A 20,735-nucleotide genomic window follows, 5' to 3' on the forward strand; every position below is an offset into this window, starting at 1 on the left:
TCCTTCTTTCTACCTGACAGCCTCTAAACTTCCAAATGCAGAGGAACTGTTTTAGCTTGGTTGTTCTGAGCTGTCAGTCTGTCAGTCTCTTCTCCACTTGACTCATACTTGTGTGCTATCACTGGCCTCCCCAGAGACAAGGGCCTTCCATTTGTTTTGAACACCCCCCGAAGTACCCTTTATAATATCCTCTTCAATAAATGCTACTAATAGACACCATTTGCAGTGTAAATGAACTTTATTTCCCAAGGTTCTAGTCTTCCCACCAAGCAACCTTTGTGGACTTCATTTCATACTAAGGGTTCTGAGCACATGCCCAGGGCACATGTAGGGCCTTTAGCTCATTTAGCCTTTCAACATAATTTCATACCTGACTAGTAGGAGATTGTCTTTTCTAAAGGCACTGACCCGCAGCATTGCAGTGTCTGTTAGTGAGTTCAATACTAAATTGGAATTTTAATGCTAATAATTAACTAGAATAATATCTCTCTTGGACAGAAGCCATCTCATCCTCTCCTGAGAGCTAAAATGTTATCTGAGTAACTGTCAAGGCCATAGAAGTAGAAGGAAAATTTTGTTAGTACAATGTTTTAGAAAAAAGTTAAATCAAAATAAATTCAAATTTTATGAAAATATTTCTTAAAAATTATGATTGTCCTTAAATGATATCAGTTAGCCCAAAATGATACTGCTGCTGAAATATGGTCATAATTTTCATCTGTTTGTAACCTGCATTCTGAAGGAAAAAATAGACCTTATACACATATTGCTAATATAGACTTGGGTGGGTTTATAACAGGACTTAAGGGAATTCAGAGAAGTGAAATTAAAAAACAAAATTGCCAGGCACTGGTGGCTCAAGTCTATAATCCTAGCAACTCAGGAGGCTGAGATCTGAGGATTGTGATTTGAAGCCAGCTGGGAAAGGAAAGTCTGTGAGACACTTATCTCCAATTAAGCACAGAAAAAGCCAGAAGTGATTCTGTGGCTCAAGTGGTATAGTGCTAGCCTTGAGCAAAAGGAGCTCAGGACAGTGCCCAAGCCCAGAGTTCAAGCCCACGACTGGCAAATAATAATAATAATTAAATTGGGCACAGTGGTTCATGTCAGAATCTTAGCTTGGGAGGCAGAGATCAGGAAGATCATGCTTCAGAGTCAGCCTGAACAAAAACTTTGTGAGATACTCTGTAAGTCAATAAAAACTGTTGTGACACATGTCTGTCATCCCAGCTACAGGGAAAGTTTAAATAGGAGGATTGTGGTCCAGGCCAGCCTGGACATAAACTTGAGACCCTATTTTAAAAATAGCTAAAGCAAAAAGAACTGGGAGCATGACTCATGTGGTAGAGTGCCTATATATCAAGTACTAGGCCCTAAGTTCAGACTCTATTACATTTGTGTTTAAGCCAAGTAGGAATAATTTTCACAATGTTATATAGAAATGCTTATAAGTCACCTCTTTGACTTTCCATTCTGGTCAGGGGTAATTAAGTATAGAAATTCCTAGGGGAGGGGGAATCTCTAATGAATTTGTGTAATCATTTACTAACATAGTTAATTGATGAATAATCCTTAGTTGGTTAAGGTAAAGATTACACATAAAGCAGAACATGAAAACACATTAGAAATATTCAAAGCCAGGAGCTTTCTAATGAGATAACTTATTTAATTCATTATTCTTCTCTCTGTCTCTATCTTTGTCTCTCTCTCTCTGCTTTATCATTTTCTCACCTCTCTCTCTATATATATATATATATATATATATATATATATATATATATATACACCCACACACATATATGTATATATATTAAAGATGTAAAAACTAAGACACAAAAGTAGCTTAACTGATGACATCAAGGTCTCTACCACTGGAGCCACAGCTCCACTTCTGGCTTTCTGGTTGTTAATTAGATATAAGAGTCTCACCGACTTTCCTCCCTGGGCTGGCTTCAAACTTGATCCTCACATTTCAGTCTTCTGAATAGCTAAGATTACTGTGTGAATTACCAGCTCCCAGTTTAATTCAGGTTTTTATTTAACAATGAGTATGGTTGTTCTGGATCCCTTTCAACATCTTAATGAATGGAAGTGAAAAAGACAAGTAATTAAGTCCATGATAATTTTGGCAAGAAAAACAAATAGGACACAGGATTTGGGAAACATAAAATCCCCCCTAGAGATGACATTCACTTGGCAATTGTGCTTGCGGCTGGAACTCTACCACTTGTGCCACCCTCCAGCTCTGGACATCTTTATTTTTGAGAAATAGTAGTAACTTTCCAGTGCTACTGTAACTAATCATCACTCTCGCATGAGAATTGTAAAATAATATCCATTTGTTTCCTCCCATTTTTGTAGATTTGGTTTGGTAGGTATAGCTTTGGGTCTTGCAAGGCTGGAGTGAAGTGTTGGGGCACAGCTGAGCTCTTACTGAAGACTTGTGAAGGAATCCACCCACTACATCTGCTTCCTCTCAACTGTGAATGGAGGTCCTCCTTTTCTTGCTGGCTGTGCACAGGGCTTTATGATAAGTCTCCAGGGCCCTCATCCCTGTCTCTCAGTTCATTTTCTTCATCTGCAAAGACACCTAGGGCTATTCAGGGGCTTGTCTCCTTCATTACTCTCTTTCTGCCTTTTCTTTCTTTACTTCTGGATGCTGCTAGATCTCTTTGACAGCAACCAAGGAATGTTTCTGCTTTGAAGGTATAAATGCTTAAATTGGTCACAGAGAATTGTTTCTGCTTTAAAAGTGTAAATGCTTTGACTGGTCACATAGGGATAATTCAGGATGATCTCCCTATTTTTAAGATCTATAATCTTAATTATACCTGCAAGATTCCTTTCCAGGAATCTTGAGAGTCCTAAAGTCATGTTTGACTTACATAATGTTGGAGGAACATGTTAAGAATTTTGTTGTTGTTGTTAATGAATACAGCAGAGGCTATCTACCAGGGACTCTGCTAAAGATGGTGGATAGAGAGGTTTGATTCAGAATTTCCCATCACTGTGGTCTCTAATATTATGAATTAAAGCTTAAATTTTCTTATAAATGAAATCACTCAGTTTGTGAGAAGGCCATATTATTTGATCAATAAACTGTGTGGTCAACAATAGGAAAGAGATTTTAATATTACAAGCATATGAAATATTTACATTACTGACTTGAATAATACCTTATGTATTCATAATCATTAGCTATATGAGTTGTGGGGGAACCTAAAGATAATCTTTCTCTAACCATGGTGTCCTACATGCCAGTAATCTAGAGGCATCGGAGGCTCAGTATGGTCTTACCTTCCTGGCACAGCTGAGTCTGAGATAGAGATGGCTTCGTTAGGGGATTCATCTGGGCCAGAAGGATGGGGAAATGGATGATCCAGACTTGAGGTGTTCTGTCAGGTTGAAGTTTAATGCAATGAAGGTGCAAAAAAAATAGAACTATGAATTATTTTTCCTTAAACTTACATGACTAGTCTACTTGGTTAAGGGAAAGAGGGATATTTTAATACATAGTTAAGGGCCTGAATAATCCTACCCCCTTCTCCTTTTGAACTTGATCCTGAGGCTAGAATGGCCAGGCTGCCCCTGTGGGAGGGACTTCTCTTCCTAGCTTCCTCAGTACTGCAGTAATGATTCCTTGGAGTGCTGGTGGATACTGCTTTTGTTCTTAGAGGTCCTTTGCTCACAAGGCACGTGAGAAATGGGGCTTGATTGTGAGCTCTGACTCTTAGTAGTATGGTTGTAACAATGAGAATTATCCAAGCTCAATTTTCCCATTTGTAAACTAGCAATTTTTTTTTCAAGTGTACCCTTCCTAGGGTTATTGGAAGGACTGAACTAGATAGTGTAGTGAAACACATAACAAAATTCAGTAATTTCTAAATACATAGCTTATTGGCCTCCCACTGGTTGGTGGGTTCAAAAAAGTCATGTGAATAAACATTCTTCTTGGTGTTCTTGGTAATCGCATCTATCCCTTGAAAGTCAAGATAACTCCACCATCCCTTTTCTCTGTTTTGAATATCAAAATGTTATATATGAATATTCAATGCATATTAATAGTATTAAATATTTTAAATGAATTTAAGGACAATAATTATAATAGACCCGGTACCTGTATGTTGGCTTACTCTGTGCCAGGGAGTACAATCAATCTGTACAATGACATACAAAGTAGGCATTATCATTCCCTTAATACAGATGAACAAGATCTCCAAGAGGTTAAATAATTTTCTGAATGCATAGAGTCAGTAGCAAGAATGAAAGAATACAAAGCATCTCTGAATGTTAGCATAAAACAAAGGGGGTTGAGTAGGAAAGTAGTAGTTACTAAAGAACCAAGAATGCCTCTGGGCCTTCAGGCCTAGACACTTAGCCACAGGGATTTGAGAAGCTAAAACTCTTTCTGGGAAATGGTTTTAGGGACAGAGAGGTGTGAAAATCAGTCATAATGGATTTGGGTAGCAGTGAAGAGCAGTCACCACGGACCTTGCCCACTGGAATTCAGTAACAGCTATATAACAAGATGTCTATAATAAAAACACACTCATATTTATAGAAATTTCTCTCACATTTCATGAAGCATTCAAGACATTTTCCTCAGAAAGGCATGGAACAAAAGCACCTAGAATGAAAAGAAACCCATGACTTTTTAAGGTTAGATTGCAACTTGTCAACATAGATGTATTTTATAGCTTGCCAATTGCCAGAGGAAATTGGGAGAAGAAGCCAGAAAGGAATTGAAAGGACAGAAATCAACACTGAGAATGACACCCTTCAGTTTTGCCTCCCATACCTACTCTCAAGGTAGCTTAATCAAGAGCATGTTAACTTTTAAAAATAGCTTTGAAAAACTCCACTGGAGTCCTGCTTAATTTTGGTTTGGACAAAAAATAAACTCATGACATGATAAATAAAAGAAAACCTTTAAAAAGGAAGAATGATAAAATTCTATTAATTATAGTCCAGCTATTTACATATAGCTCCCTCTTGAGATATGAAGTAGCCCAGCTGGAACCCAAAGGTAGACTTGGAGGTAGACACTCTGGAGGCTCCTGATAGCTTCTTTTCTCTCTGCTTGGAAGATGTAGGACCTCTGCCCTGTGAATTGTGACAGAGAAGCCTCTTATATATGTGTTTGCTCTTCTTGTACAACAGCAATCTTCATTAGTTATTTTTTTTCTCCCCCAAATCATGTGGTTTATGTGAGTTGCAAACATCACAAGTAGGCAGCAAGCCAGGGAGCCTTTTGAACCAAAAATTTGCAGCTGGAACAGAAAAGGAAGTCTTTGAACTGCCATTATTATAATTAGAAAATTGTAATTAATAGTAATAGTTTGTTGAGCATTTAATATGTCCAATTTGGTGTGCCTTACTATACATGTTCCCTTTGATATAAATGAATATAGGCATATTCAATATAGATTATCTGTTAAAAGAAAGGGCTGAAAAGAATGTCCATCTGCTTTGAGGCTAGGTGCTCAAGAGCTATTAGCCAGTGCCAGCATTCCAAAGCTCTTGACCATGACCAGCCCCTGAAGCAAGAGCAAGAGCTGAAGTGAAGGGTACAGGTTTATGTAAAGACACACTCCTGGGCTTTCATATGTAAGGTTCTTTGGAAAGGAAACTACCCCATGGTTCAGGCAGAAAAAGAGTTTATTGGGTGGAGAGCAAACTGTGGGCCTACAAGAGATGGAGGCATGGGGATACAGAGGGGAAGGAAGAAGAGAAAAAGAGAAAGAGAGCTGGATAATATAGGGAAAGGCAGGAGGCAAGTTCAGAGCGGATGCAGAAGTTATGTCTGGGGAACCTCTCACTGAGAGAAGTGTGACCATGGCGGTTCAGGAAATGACCTCAGCAGATGAGGAAGTGACCTCAGAGCCTGGGATCCTTTGCTGACTCACAGTCAGGTGATGGACAGTCAGATGATTACTGGTTTCAGATAGGTGAAGAGGAAGTGGGAGGGGCTGTTCTCCCAGGCAGACCTAACATCATAGGTTGTGGTTGTGTCCCTCCAACTGTAAGTGGTTTTGTTTTGTTTTTTTACTTTTTTAGAAGTACTGTGGTTTGAACATGGGTCTTCAAGCTTGCTAGACAGATGTTCCTACCATTGAGTCAAATTTCCAGCCTTAGTAAGTGGCTTATTTTACTATAAACTTCCATCTCAGAGAAAGTGTAGCCACATAAAGCTCCACTCAGCAAAGACTAGGCTGGACAATATTGGAGATATTCCTTTGCACTATACATCCTACGCACTCCAGAGCAGTCATGGATAATAGTTTCATATGTGCCATTCAGGACTGTTTTTCAGTGCCCTTGAATATGTCAGAATATGTGTACTTGTGTCTATTTTCAACTATAAACAGGATATGTGACATTATCTAACATTTTATTTAAATGGGCTGCATTGCCAGATGAAATTCAAACTCATCATTGAGGCAATCAAGAATCTTTATTATGTTTTAATAAAAAAACAATAATGCTTTTTTTTAGTGATAGGATCTCACTACCTTGGCTGACATGGAACTTAGTCTAGTCTGGCTCTCAATCCTTGATTCTCCTGCCTATGTCTACTGAATGCTTAGATTTAGGAAGGCATACTGGGTAAGATAGTCTGTTTTTTATATCAACCCTGAAGGGTAATGCTGTCTTTTTTTCCTTGTTAGGAGTCAGGCTCACATTCTATTCACAATTGGCTACCAGGGTGATGGGGGTGATATAAAGATGTTAGAAAGCATTCTGTCAATGCTGCTACACTGTTGGTGGGAATGAAAACGTGCCCAACCATTCTGGAAACCAGTATGGAGGTTCCTCAAAAGTATTGAGCTCTCCTGTGATTCAACAACCCCACTCTTGGGCACTTACCGAAATGACCACAAACAATGCCATACTAAAGTTACCACCACAACCATGATCATTGCATCATTATTTACCATAGCTAAGATATGGAATCAACCCAGATGCCCCTCAGTAGATGAATGGATCAAGAAGATGTGGTATATATACACAATGGAATTCTATGCTTCCATCAGAAAGAATGACATTACCCCATTCATAAGGAAATGGACAGACTTGGAAAAAATTATACTAAGTGAAGTAAGCCAGACCCAGAGAATACATGATATCCCTCATTTGTAAGAACTAGAATATGTTTACAATTTTTTTATGTTTATGATATTCTTAACAGGAGATCCCAATTGCTTTACGCATAGGGTAATATGTAATGAAGTGTTATAAACATGAACTCCAATAAATGGAAATAAGAGGTTTTTACTATGTCTTGTATGTAGAGTTTTTTTTCTAGTTTCTCTTAGTTTTCAGTACTATGTGTTTTGTATGTAAGATTGTTGGATATGTGGAAGGGAAAGGGAATCACAGAAACAGCAGGACAAAGGATGAACCAGTGCAACATTGATACTCACTTGATACTATGTGGGATAAGAACCTTACAATTCAGGGGGGAGGGGAATAGGAAGGAATGAGAGATAATGTGGGAATTGGTACAATGATAAAAAACAAATGTACTCATACCTTACTTATGTAACTATAACCCCCCCCCCCACTTTTCACCTTTTCAATTAAAAAAAGAAAAGAAAGCACTTTGTCAGTGAAAGAATTCACACTGTGGTGAGGGTGGGGCTTCTATTCTTTAATCCCTTTGGTATGGACTCTTGCCTTTGATACAGCTGGCTGGTTATAAACAACACAGCTGACAGTTATAGTTTGAAATCAACAAGAAACTAATTCCAGGGAATATCATTACCAGGAAATATAAGTACAAAATGGCGACTGGTTACAAGATTGCTTTTTCTCACAAAGCTAGCCCAAGCATAAAAGCTCATGAAACTCCAACTTAATAGCTAGGTATGGTTGCATGCATCTGTTATCCAGCTATGGGGGAATCAAAATTGCTGGTGTAGTGATATGTGCTTGTCCTTCCCAGTGACCTAAGAAAGCACAGGCAAAATCATGGCCCAGGCTAGCCCATGCATAAAGCAAGACCCTGTCTCAAAAATAACCAATACAAAGCTCAAGTGTTAGAGCATTTACCTAGCAAGCAAGAGGCTGAGTTCAGTCCCTAATACTTCCAGAATAAGTATGAAAGTAAATTCAGAAAAGAAAATTGTATCTTTACTGAACAAGTACCAATATTTTTCTTGTCATCAAACCCTAAAAAATATAGCGAAACAACTATTTACAAAATTTTACATTCTACTAACCTAGATATCATTTAAAATAAATAGAATGTTATGCATTTAAAATTCTATGCCATTTTAAATGAAGGTCTTGATGTCCCTAAAGAGTCCCAGAACTACTTCCCCTGGGAAATGAGGGATGATTATGTAGGCTGCTAACATTTCCCAGTACATGTCACATATTTTCCACTTGTATAATTTCCTTTGGTCAGGATACACTGGCCACATAAATGCTGAAATAAATGAATGAGGTAGTTACAACAAAGAAATTGTGTGGTCAGTTACAAGATCACCATTTGTGGCCTGAGACAAAATGCTCATCGATTTCGGCTACCTGTAATTGTGAACAAGTTCATCTAATATAAACTCCAGGAAGCTTAGCTGAGATAATGCTGAAGTATTATAGCTACAGAAATTATTATAAATTATACCATGAATTATCCAAAATTATTTATAATTGTTATTTCTATTAAAGGAGTTTTAGTAATTGAATGTTAGGTCAGTTTGCAAACTTAAGCAAATGGTGTTATTGCAAATTAAAATTTATTTGGGCTATAAATGTTATAATTTAAATGATCATGTTTTATTTGAAAGATTATATATATGTGTGTGTGTGTGTGTGTGTATAACTTTCAAGTATGTGTGCTATCAACTGAGTTAGAGTTGCATAATATCCTTTAAATTCTAATACAGTGATGTAGCTGAGGCGGTAGGAGGTTCTTTGGGCTGGAATTTAAGTTTTTAATAATAAAATGGTAAACTGAGCTTTGGAATACTTTTCATTATGATTAAAATTTTGAATTTTTTCCTTAAAATGCCAGTTTTTAAAAAAATTTCCCACCAAATATTGTTTTTATGTAGAGTCAGTACCTCTAATTTTTCCAGTAATTACTTGTACTTTGGCCTATATTATTCAGTAATTAGCAATCTCAGCATTAATTCCTCACATTTATTCTGGGAAGCATTCTTTGTAAACTGATATTCCATTATAGAAATAAATTAGTTATTGATGAATAGAACCTTCATAACCAGAATGCTGTAGAAACACATCATAAGTTTTTCTCTCCTTAGCACATTTAAAAAGCATTAAAATAAATGACGAAGAACTTACTAAATGTTTATGACTTTGTTTTATGCATTGGGCTAATGGGATGAAAGGATAATCCATCAGTTGCTCTTACTGCATTTAATTAGCTTGGTCCACTTTCTACCATCCTGGAGATAACTTATCTTTCTCTATTTTCTCTACCACAAAGGAAAATGACCAATACCAGGAAATGATTACCTTAAATTCAAGATTGATGCAAATCCAGAACAATAAGAAGTTTATTATGGAGAGCAAAGGAGAAACTTCTCTCTACACCCACTGCTTTAGAACTTTAGAACTTGAATCTCTGAACAGGTCACCAATTAAGTTAAGGAACATGTTTGCTTGCTTGTGTCATTACTCCCCTCCATTGAATCAGTGACATTCTGGTACAGACTACTTTCAGACAGATGTACACTGATTAGACAATAAGACTCATTGGGGCTGGGAGGGTGGCTTTGTGGTAGAGTGCCTGCCTAGAATGGGTTTGATTCCTCAGTATCACATAAACAGAAAAGGCCAGAAGTGGCGCTGTGTGTGTGTGTGTGTGTGTGTGTGTGTGTGTGTGTGTTTGTGTCTGTTAGTTGTGGGCCTTGAACTCAGAACTCAGGACCAGGACACTGTTCTTTTACTGAGTTCATTTACTCAAGGTTAGAGCTTTGCCACTTGAGCCACAACTTCTGGGCTTTTTTTGATGCTTAATTGGAGATAATCTCATTGACTTTCCTGTTTGGCCTGGCTTCAAACTGATCTCAGTATTATAGGCATGAACCACTGGTGCCTGGTGGCTTATTTTTATTTATTTATTTATTCATTTATTTTGGGGGGCGAGGTTAGAATAGGAGTATCTTTGCTTTGAAAAAACATAAAAGGTTGGCCAATCTCCAGCCAAGAGAATATCTAAGTTTTCTTCCAGTCTTAGTTTATACTTTGAAGTAATTGACTTTGCAATATGAATAAAAAAATGAGTGCAATTTTAAAAATAAGTGCCTTCAGAGGAACATAGTAATTTGTGTTCATTGTGTCTTGAAGTTTTATACACAACTGTGATGGATGGTGTACAGAGCAAATGAGGAAGGAGTGGCAACTTAATAGTTAAATTGATGTATTTGTGGCTAATTATTATATATGATATTTATCTCTGGGAGTCTAATGAAGCCCATCGGGCCACATTTGAAGTGACTCAAGTTAAATATGGTGCACATAAACAGTTTTCTCAGTTTCTAATGTCCCTGCCTTGAATCAATTTCACTAGCTAATGTCATTAGAGATACTTGATTTTGGTGATTACAATTCCAGTACTTATTGCTCTCTTAGTTCGACATTTTGTTTTTGGTTTTGTGTTTTGTTTTGCTTTTTTGAGACAGGGTCTCATTATGTAGTCTGTAATGACTTCAGATTCGAAGAAATCCATGGAGGTATGGGCCAATGTGTCAAGGAGGTTTATTTGGCTGGCCGTGACTGCCTTGTTCCGGGAGGACTGGGAACAGCCCCAATCTCCAGTGGGGCCGAGTTTATATAGACCAGAACCATGTGCTGGTGGCAGTTTACAGAAGCTCAAAGATGATTGGGGGCGGGATATTCTTCAGCTCTGGTTAGGACCAGGCAAACAGCATCCTAGAGGGCCAAGATTCAGGATTAGAATTGGGGGTTGTCAAGGAATGAAAAAAAGACTGGCTTGGAACTTGCTCTCTTCCAGCCTCAATTTCTCTAATACTGGAATTACAGATACCAGCATTCCAAGCTTAGTCTAACCCTTTGAAAATTTAGATTCCTTTGGAAGTATTTCTAGACAATATTTTTGTTGTTTGGTCCTTAGGTCTTGAATTCAGGACCTCATGTTCTGGTTCATGGTTTCTGCACTTAAGGCTGCCATATTTCCACTTGAGTCACTCCTCTACTTCTGGCTTTTTTTTTTTCTGATTCACTGGTTATAAAAGTTTCACAGAAGCCGGGCACTGGTAGCTCACGCCTGTAATCCTAGCTACTCAGGAGGCTGAGATCTGAGGATCATGGTTCAAAGCCAGCCTGGGCAGGAAAGTCCATGAGACTCTTATCTCCAATAAACCACCAGAAAACTGGAAGTGGTGCTGTGGCTCGAGTGGTAGGGCACTAGCCTTGAGCTGAAGAGCTGAGGGCCAGCACGCAATCCCAAGTTTCAGCATCTGCCTGGCACCCAACATGTAGACAAATTTAAAGCATAATAAAGCAAAAAGAAACCCCCCAAATCCCAAATCCAAATTTGATGTTTATAAAACTGGTAAGAGTCGAGGAAAAAAGAAAAATGAAGATAACATAAGAAAATTTACAGGGGCTGGGAAGGTGGCTCAGTGGTAGAGTGCTTGCTTTGTATGCATGAGGCCCTGGGTTCAATTCCTCAGCACTGCATAAGCAGAAAAAGCTGGAAGTGGCGCTGTGGCTCAAATCGTAGAGCACTAGCCTTGAGCTGAAGAGCTGAGGGACAGCGCCCAGGCCCAGAGTTCAGGCCCCACGACGAGCAAAAAAGAAAGAAAAGAAAAGAACGAAAGAAAGAAAGAAAGAAAGAAAGAAAGAAAGAAAGCCTACAGTATACAGAGCTGCTTGATGCTTTATTCAATATGGGCTTTAAAATGATTTGAGGTGGGAGCATGCTCTCGGGAGCTAGTCTGAGACTTACTTCTTTGGCTTGGAAAACTGTGACTGTATGACCTAGACACAAGTGGAATTTAGGAAACAAAACTGATTATACAATTGTTACCCTCAAAAAGTAAATAAATAAAGGAGGGGGCAGAAAGAAGAACACTCATATCCTCTCATTTGCCATTTCTGCCTTTACACCCTACTACTGGGTTTCTCAGCTCCCAAGTCTACTTCAACCTTGCTGCCCCGACTCTACGGGGAGGTGGCAAGGCAGCCTGAGGGATCTGGCATCATGTGGTCTCTGTGGCCTCATTCTCTTCTAATGAACCTTGCCCTTTAAACCTAGTGATAGCCTCTCCTATCCCTTTTATCTACCCTTGCAAACTTTGCAAACTCTGCCTAAAAGCAGGTTGAGGTGGGAATGGAATGGAGGGCAAAGACATCAAGGCCAGACATTTCTGTGCTTGAGTCCCTGAAGCCAGTAGTTAGGGAATGCCATTTCTGCTGATCAGAGACCTTACTTCTCCAAGTCACCCACTAGTAAACTCCCTCCATGAGGTAAAAAGTAAATACATTCCTGTCACACAGCAGAGTGTCTTCAAGGTAAATCTTTACATAGAAAAGCAGCCACTGTATCACAATTCTGTTTCTCTACTTTGGTACATCAGTTTTTTTTGTTTTGTTTTGTTTTGTTGATCATAGAGCTTGAACTTTTGGCCTGTGTGCTGTCTGTCCCTGAGCTCTTTTGCTCAAGGCTGGTGCACTACCACTTTGAGCCGCAGCTCTACATCTGGTTTTCTAGTGGTTAATTGGAGATAAGAGTCTCATGGGCTTTCCTTCTTGGGCTGAGTTTGAACCTTGATCCTCAGATTTTAGCCTTCTGAATAGCTAGGATTACAGGCATGAATCGCTGGTACCTGGTTATCAGGTAATTTTTACGTAGATGCTCTTCCATATCATGTGGGCACTTACAATCCCATGGTATATTTAAAGACCTCCTGGAACACAGTCTTGAATGAAGGGGGATGGTGGTGGGGCTCCAGGGGCTTCTGAATTTAATTGCAGAGTGGAAGCTCAAACCCCTTGAAAGGGAAGACCAGTTGATTACTTCCTGTCTGTACTGAATGTAATACAGGACATGAAGACTTTTTTTTAGAAAATCTTGTAACCTTTCAGAATGCTGCAAATGGAAAGATCTCCAATATTACAACAGAGCATATTACATTTAATTTCCTTTACCTCCATAGTCTGGAGCTACTTAGTAGCTGGAACCAAATACCAGCGTTTGGATTCTGCTTCTTCAGCCAACTGATCAGGATTTAGGAAACTATCAAGATGTAAAAGCACAAAGATGAATGGAAGTTGGTAGTGCAAAGCACTCTGAGACTAGCTGGAAGGCGAAAGATACCCAGGTAAGTCATTAGCACAAAAATCCCGTGTGCTTTGTCAACCTGTTTGCACCAACAATACGATGTCTACTGCACACCTGCTTTCTTTCTGGCATGCTGGAATTTTAGATAGTGCTAGACAGGAGATACTTAGGTGTCTATCTCCCACAAAAACCCCTAGCTACTAGTCACAATTCATTGCTGGAGTCAATAATCATGTGAATTTCTTCATACTTGCTAGGCAGGTGCTCTGCTACTTGAGCCATACTCCCAGCTCATTTTGTTTTAGTTATTTTGTGGGTTCTTGGATTCTGTTTATACTTTCTGAATAGCTAGAATGATAGGTGTGTGCCACCATAGTCAGCATGGTTGAGATGAAGCCTCATCAACTTTTTGCCCAGGATGTCCTCGAACTGGGTTTTTTCTTCATCTCTACCTCCCAACTAGCTCTGATGATAGGAATGAGCCATGGTACCTAGCCCAGATTTCTTCTTGTCCTTGATAGCCAAGTGTGAGACATGATCATTTCACATAAAGCATTGGCGTGGAAAGCTGGATAAGCCTTAGTACTTCAGGAAAGTATTCTGCCTTCAGATGCTCAGCATGAGGATTCCTCCAGTGGCAGTACGTTTTAAAGGAAGTCTTTTGTTTGACCACCTCCACTGTTTTCCCTTGACAAAGTTAAGAATGACAGTTTTCAGAATACAGCTCTAGTACACAGTCATTAGGGAGACTATTCGACTTCTCTTGGTATCTTATTTTTGCAACATTTTTGTGTCTTTGTAAAGCAAAATCTAGCCTGGACATTTTTCCTTTTGTTTCTCAACATAGCTATTTGCTGGAAAACACGCACAAATAACTGCAAAGAGAGGAAGGTCACTGGGGAGTGAGCCTTCTGAGACATGGCAGTGTTGCCTCAGAGGAGTTTGGGTTCTTGCCACCAGCAAGCAGACCATTACTAATTCCTGGTTGTGCTATGAAACTTAGTTGTGGGCCATTCCACCCAGCTTTAGGAGCAGAGATTCAAATGTTTGGATATCCCACGAGAATTGCTATAATTAGCACAGCAAGGACACTCAGCACCAAAGGACAACAGTATTTTCTTTTCTTTTTGAAAAGAGATGCTGCTGGAAGTAAAATGGATATCCAGCAGGATGGAAGGTGCTCCACACAATGTACCCTTGTGTGGTCACACCATAATTTATTTTGTCAGTCAGAGAAGGCTAATTAAGTTTGGACACAGAGGTCGTTTTAAATTATTGCTGTTATAAAATAAGCTTTAGCCAGTATGGAGCTGGTTGATTCTTTCTCAGACAAAACATCTAGCTTGTGAAGTGGAATTTTGAGCAGAGGTCAGTGAGTAACGGAAGGTATTTGTGGTTGGAAGCACCCATCTTTTGGGCCTGTATGGTCTACAGATTCTGACCTCTTGGATTTTACTAGTAATAAAAGTCAACACAGTGTTAAATTGTACTTGTCAATATACTCCTTACAGTTTATTATAACTTTATTTCTCTGTGGCATCTCCCTGGCACCTTCCCTGCCTGTCTGTTTCTGTGGCCAGAAGTCAGCTTCCTGTCTGTGTCTGTGCTAGTCTGGATGGTATTGCACTTTGCATTCTGCTGGGCTTTGTTCTGTTTATTTCATCATGACTGGGTTAAAGGAGAAGAGTGAGGGAAGTCAGTTCCTCTTATAGGGAACAAGTTTCATCCAGCTGCAGGAAAATTTATTCATTGCAGCTTAGTGTCCAAGGTGGAAAAATTGAACTCACCCATCATAGGTCAATACAGCAAACAGAATGCTATAGTATTTCTAAGCAATTTCACTTGGTTTAAAAAGTGATGCAGCCTAGGTATAAGCATGATAATAACCAAGAGACCTGGAAGATCTCAACACCACCTTCCGGAATAGATGCTGACATTAAACAACTGCCGTGGCTATGTTTTAGGTACCAACTGAATATCAGCAGGGATTCAGGGAAATGGGATTCATCTTCTTTTTATCCATAGCAACTAAATTAGGATAATTCCAGCAGCTTCTTATCTCTCACAATCAGTTTGTGAGAACAAATTCTCTTTTTTAAAAAGATCTCTTTAGCCAGACACTGGTGGCTCATGCCTGTAATCCTAGCTACTCAGGAGTCTGAGATCTGAGGATTGAGGTTTGAAGCCAACCATGTCAGGAAAGTTACTGATACTCTTCTCTCCAATTAACTAGCAAAAAGCCAGAAGTAGAGCTGTGGCTCAAATAGTAGAGCAGTAGCCTTGAGTAAAATAGCTCAGGGACAGTGTCCAAGCACTGAGATCAAGCTACAGGACTGGTGCACGCGCACACGCACACACACACACACACACACACACACACACACACACACACACTATCTCTTTAATTGTCAGTGGATATCTATTTATTTGTTGTTCCAAAATTCTGGATGTAGATGTATTGGTTACAACTCTTTTGTGTTGCAAGACTACATTAAATGATGTCAGGGGAGCTTTTCAGTTTTCAATTACTGGGAAGTCTAGGATGAAAAACTTTAGGCATGTTTGAGTTCAGACTCAAATGGTATCATTAAGATTCTTTAATAATTATTATCTATGCCATTATTTGCCAGCTTTATTCTCTACACTGGCAGTTGGGTTTTGTTCCAGATTGTGGACAGGGGGCACCTCTGGCCATGCAGGTGTTTGTGCTCATGACGGTCTTGCATGTTTGGTGCATATGCAGTATTTGTTTCTGGAATACTTTCTATCCTTGGTTGGCTGATTCACTGGATTCAGAGGCCATCCTTATAGAGAGCCAAATGCAGAGCATTTCAGTATCTGCTACTTGAGCTTCTTTTTAAAGATATGATGTTTTGGGGAATGACATTAGTATTTATACTGTCTTTTCTGGAGTTGAAGTTGGATCTCTGGGTCATGAGATTCTCTTCCACAATATGAGGCACAAGGTAAACAGTACATAGTGGAGTTGAATCTCAATGAGCAGCAAATGGAAAAGGCCTTTGTCTAACAGCCTTTACTACTGCATGCAATATGAGATTGAGACAGGCACAGGCGCTGAGCTCCTTAGCATTCTTGAAGCCTGTGGCCTAGACAAATCTGATTCTTTTCATTTCACACATAATTTTGGACCACGAGGAGGCCTTAGAGATTGTAGTTGGAAAATTTCACAGCTACAAAAGATCTAAGGGTTCATCAGGTCAAATTCTCTTTTCCAACATAGGAGGAGATCAAGCTAGGGGAGATCAGGTATCTGCCCCAGAGCAGGGGTGATTTCCCAGCACCATTTGTCACTTTTCTCACTGTGTTAAAATTTCTTCTGCTTGGAAAAAGTTCAAGACTCCAGCTGCCTCTGGTGCTTGTTTGAACAAACAGTTAGGGAGGGGGCAGAAATCCAAATGTCCTAGTCAGAGCTTGTTTCTGAATAATCCTCTTAAATTAAACTAGCTATCTGCAGCCTTTGAAATTCTGATTAGCCAAGGGTATTTGATTCTGATAACCCGCCAGGGAGGAAATTATGCTGGAGGTCCAGCAGCTTCCAGAAGTCAAGCTGTCAGCTTAATACCAATTCTTTCATTCCATTTTATCAGCAAAACAGCTAGGAACAAAGGCATGTAGCATAGAGCTGGGTGAGAAACTACCACAGCACTGAAAGTTGGCATGTACAGAGCTGTTTCTGTATTTTGTGATGCTGCTTCATTACAGTCAAATGTTATGGTTAAACAAGACAAAACACCCAGGATATGTGTGAAAACAGAAGTTAGAAATAGGGGTTGCCAAACAAAATGTTCTTTTGTAACCTTCTCTCCCTCCACCCCCGCCATTTTTTTTCTTGGTGCTTGGGACCAATCCTAGGCTGGCAACATGCTAGATATATGCTCTACACTGAGTGGTGACTCCAGCCCACCTATATCTTTACAATGACATTGTCTAGTTTTCACTTTATGTCTGTTATGCCACTGAAATATGATTTAAAAAGATCTAGTCTAGCCCACCAAGTAGAATCATTATTCTCTTACCATTTTCTCAATATCCATTCCTTACCCTAATACGGAACCCCCAGGGGACTCAGTGAATACCTGAGTTTTACCTTCCACGAGCTTCCCCTTCCTAGTACCCAGTCAGTCAGTGTTCAGATCAACACACGAGGGAATGTTTTGGTCTGTTGGGACTGTTGCAATGAAGTACCATAAACTGGGAGGCATATAGACAAGAGAAATTTATTTCTTACAATTTAGGAGTCTAGGGAGTCCACATTCAAGGTGCCAGAAGATTTGGTGTCCATCCAGGGTCCATTTCCTGGTTCATAGATAAAATCTTTGTGATTCCTTAATAACAGAAAGCACAAAGGATCTCCCTGAGGTCTCTGGTAAAGGTTTTCTCATCTTACTGATGATTTCCTGAAGGACATCTTCTAATACCATCACCTTGGGGGACAGGATTTCAGCATATACATTTTATGGGGCCAGAAACAGTCAGGCCCTAACATGGGGAAAGTAGAGAGAATAGAGAAACCAACTAAGAGATAATTGCAGCAACCCAGGTAGATTAACTAGAGTGCGTATGATGAACGCATGAAAAGTGAGACTAGGAAGTCAGGTAGGGTTTCTGGTGGAGAGGGTATGATGTTGAAGAAATGGGAAACAGAAAACCTCTTTACTAATCATTCCAATATTCTACTCTAATGTAGGCCAAGAATATTCTGCCCATGAACAAAGGAATTTCATTTCCTGGAGAATGGAAGTCTATTTCCTAAGCTCTTCAGAGGCTCAGGAGTATTTTTAGGTACTCTCTACAATAGACATTATTTAACTTTCCACTTGGGGATCCAAATGATCATAAATTCTTCTCTAAATGTTTCCTAAATGTTTCTAAATGTGTTAGAAGATATTATTGGTAAGTGCATAGATGAAAAGGGAAGTTCCCTTTTCATCAATGTACATATATAAAAATGGAAACAGGTAACTAAGGGGGTGGTAGGGTTGGAGGAAATGGGGGAGAACTATGGAAGGGGAGACATTAATCAAAATACACTGTACTTATAAATGACAAGTTGAATTAAAACTTTTGTACATATATATCTGTGTATCTTATATCTGTATATATACATATATCATCATAAACATATAGATATATCTGTAAATATATATATATCTACTTATATCAATTCTATCTGTATATATAGATACACAGATATATCTGTAAATATATATCTATCTATATATATCTATCTATATCTATCTATCTATATATATCTATCTAACTATATGAAACATTGGGTTAGCTAAGATTCATCTATCCATCTATCTATCTGAAACATTGGGTTAGACTTGATTATCCTTTAATGCAGCACATCTCAGAGCATCTGATATGCTGAATATTCACCTTCAATTTCCCAAACAGAAGATAGAAAATATAGTGTGACTAAAAATGATTCTTTTTATCATGAGCATCTATAGGCTAGAATTCTGTGAGACTTCTTTGGAACGGATGCTGTAGACTGACACATGCAGCCTGCCTGATCTTCAGTGTTGGGGTCTTGTTTGCACTGCACAATAATTTGAGTCTGTAAGAGGCTGTGTTCTGTCTTTGTTCCCGTCATTGGACAAGCAAATTCTGCTCTATAAGTGCTTGGACTAAAATGTTAAGTGTGTTTTTGGAATCAGGAACAGTACCCTCTGTACCTGAGGTTAACAATTCTAGCTCTTCTTTGAAATTTGCTGGGCCAGCTCTGAGTGTCTGTCTGGGACAGGATCCTGTGTGTCTGTCTGGGGACAGCATGCCCTCTGCAGGCAATAAATCACAAAGGAAGAACAAATAGTGCTGGCCTGATGTCATTAAGTGCCATCTCTGTGAGGACAATAAAGTTTCCCTTTTAGCTGACTGCAGAGCTGTTTAGAAAAGACAGCTGAGTTCTCTCAATCCTTTTTTCTTCCCTGGCCTTTCAGGGCCATGAAAAGGAGCAGCAAAGAAAAGCATTTTCTTTATGTGGTAAATGGGTTTCATTTATCAGCAGGTGTTGGGGATGCAAAGTTCAAGGTGCATACAACTGAACTGAGGAAGTGTTGTATGTGGACTCAGTAAGTATGTATGTGCAGATTCTGCAATTTAAACAAGCTCCTGGGTAAAGCCAGAGTGCTGGGAGTGATCGTGATGTATATAGTTCAGCAGGTTTCAAATTTTAGCGTATCTGAGAATTTCTTGAGCCATTTTTCATCCAAGTGTGTGTTTCTCGACTTGTCCACTTGAGCTTCTTACTTAGCAGCTGTAGAATGAAACACAGTCCTCCTTCTTTTTGTATTTCTTTCTTTCTATGGTTTCAATGTGTCCCTCAAAAAGTATGTATTGAAATTTAACCTCCATTGCGATTCTTTAAAGGTGGAGCTGAATGCAAGGTATTTGGGTCATGAAGAATGAATACAGACCACCAAATGCAGTGTCCTCTCAATCTTTCTTGTTCTTTCTTTGCTTTTCTGGCAAGAAGGCCCTTGCCAGATGTTGGCTTCTGGATCTTGCAATCGTAGCCTGCAAAACTGTGAGCCAAATATATTTCTGTGGTTGGTACATCATCTAGTCTGTGGTATGCAATTATAGCAACAGAAAATAGGCTAAGACATTGTTTTTGGGGGTGGGGATTGTTGGTATGGGGGCTTGAAATCAGGGCCTGGATGCTGTCCCTGAGCTTTTTTTTACTCAAGGCTAGTACTCTACCACCTGAACCACAGCTCCACTTTCAGCTATTTGGTGGTTAATTGGAGATAAGAGACTCATAGACTTTCCTGCATGGGCTTGTTTTGTACCACAATCCTCAAATCTCAGCCTCCTGAGTAGCTAGGGTTACAAGAATGAGCTAATAGCACCCCACTCTAAGACATTCTTTTTTTAAAATCTTTATTGAAAAGATGATGAACACTCTAAGACAGTCTTTTATCTCATATATTTCAGTGTTTATTTAAAAAATCAACACAATTCTACATAATTACAGTATAATTTTAAATTCTAGCAAACTAAAATTGTTATAATAGTGTAATCTAATCAACAGATCTTATTAAAGTATCTCTAATTTGTCTTCATCAGTTCCTTTAAATCATAGCCACCATTACTGGTCCAAACCAAAGGGGCCAGAAGATTAACATTACCAGGATATCCTAGGGTCTAGGACAGTAGACAACAGTAGAAAAGGTTAACACCTGTGACTACTTGTGAGCACCATGCCTGAAGTCATCTCAATGAGAATTTCTTAAGTCTACAATGTTAAACAAATGAGGCTGTAGTCATGTACATGTGTGCTTGATCTTCACCTTCTCGCTGTCTTGTCATAGCTGTGGCTATGTCCTTAAGTGGGGGAACCCTTCACCAAAGCTCTTGGTTCCCTACTAGAATGCACTACTTTGTCAGAGCAGTACAACATAGTCAGTGGTGCCCACAAAGCCAACTTTCA

Source organism: Dipodomys ordii, unplaced genomic scaffold (genome assembly GCF_000151885.1).
Source record: "Dipodomys ordii isolate 6190 unplaced genomic scaffold, Dord_2.0 Scaffold3, whole genome shotgun sequence".
Taxonomy (NCBI): domain Eukaryota; kingdom Metazoa; phylum Chordata; class Mammalia; order Rodentia; family Heteromyidae; genus Dipodomys; species Dipodomys ordii.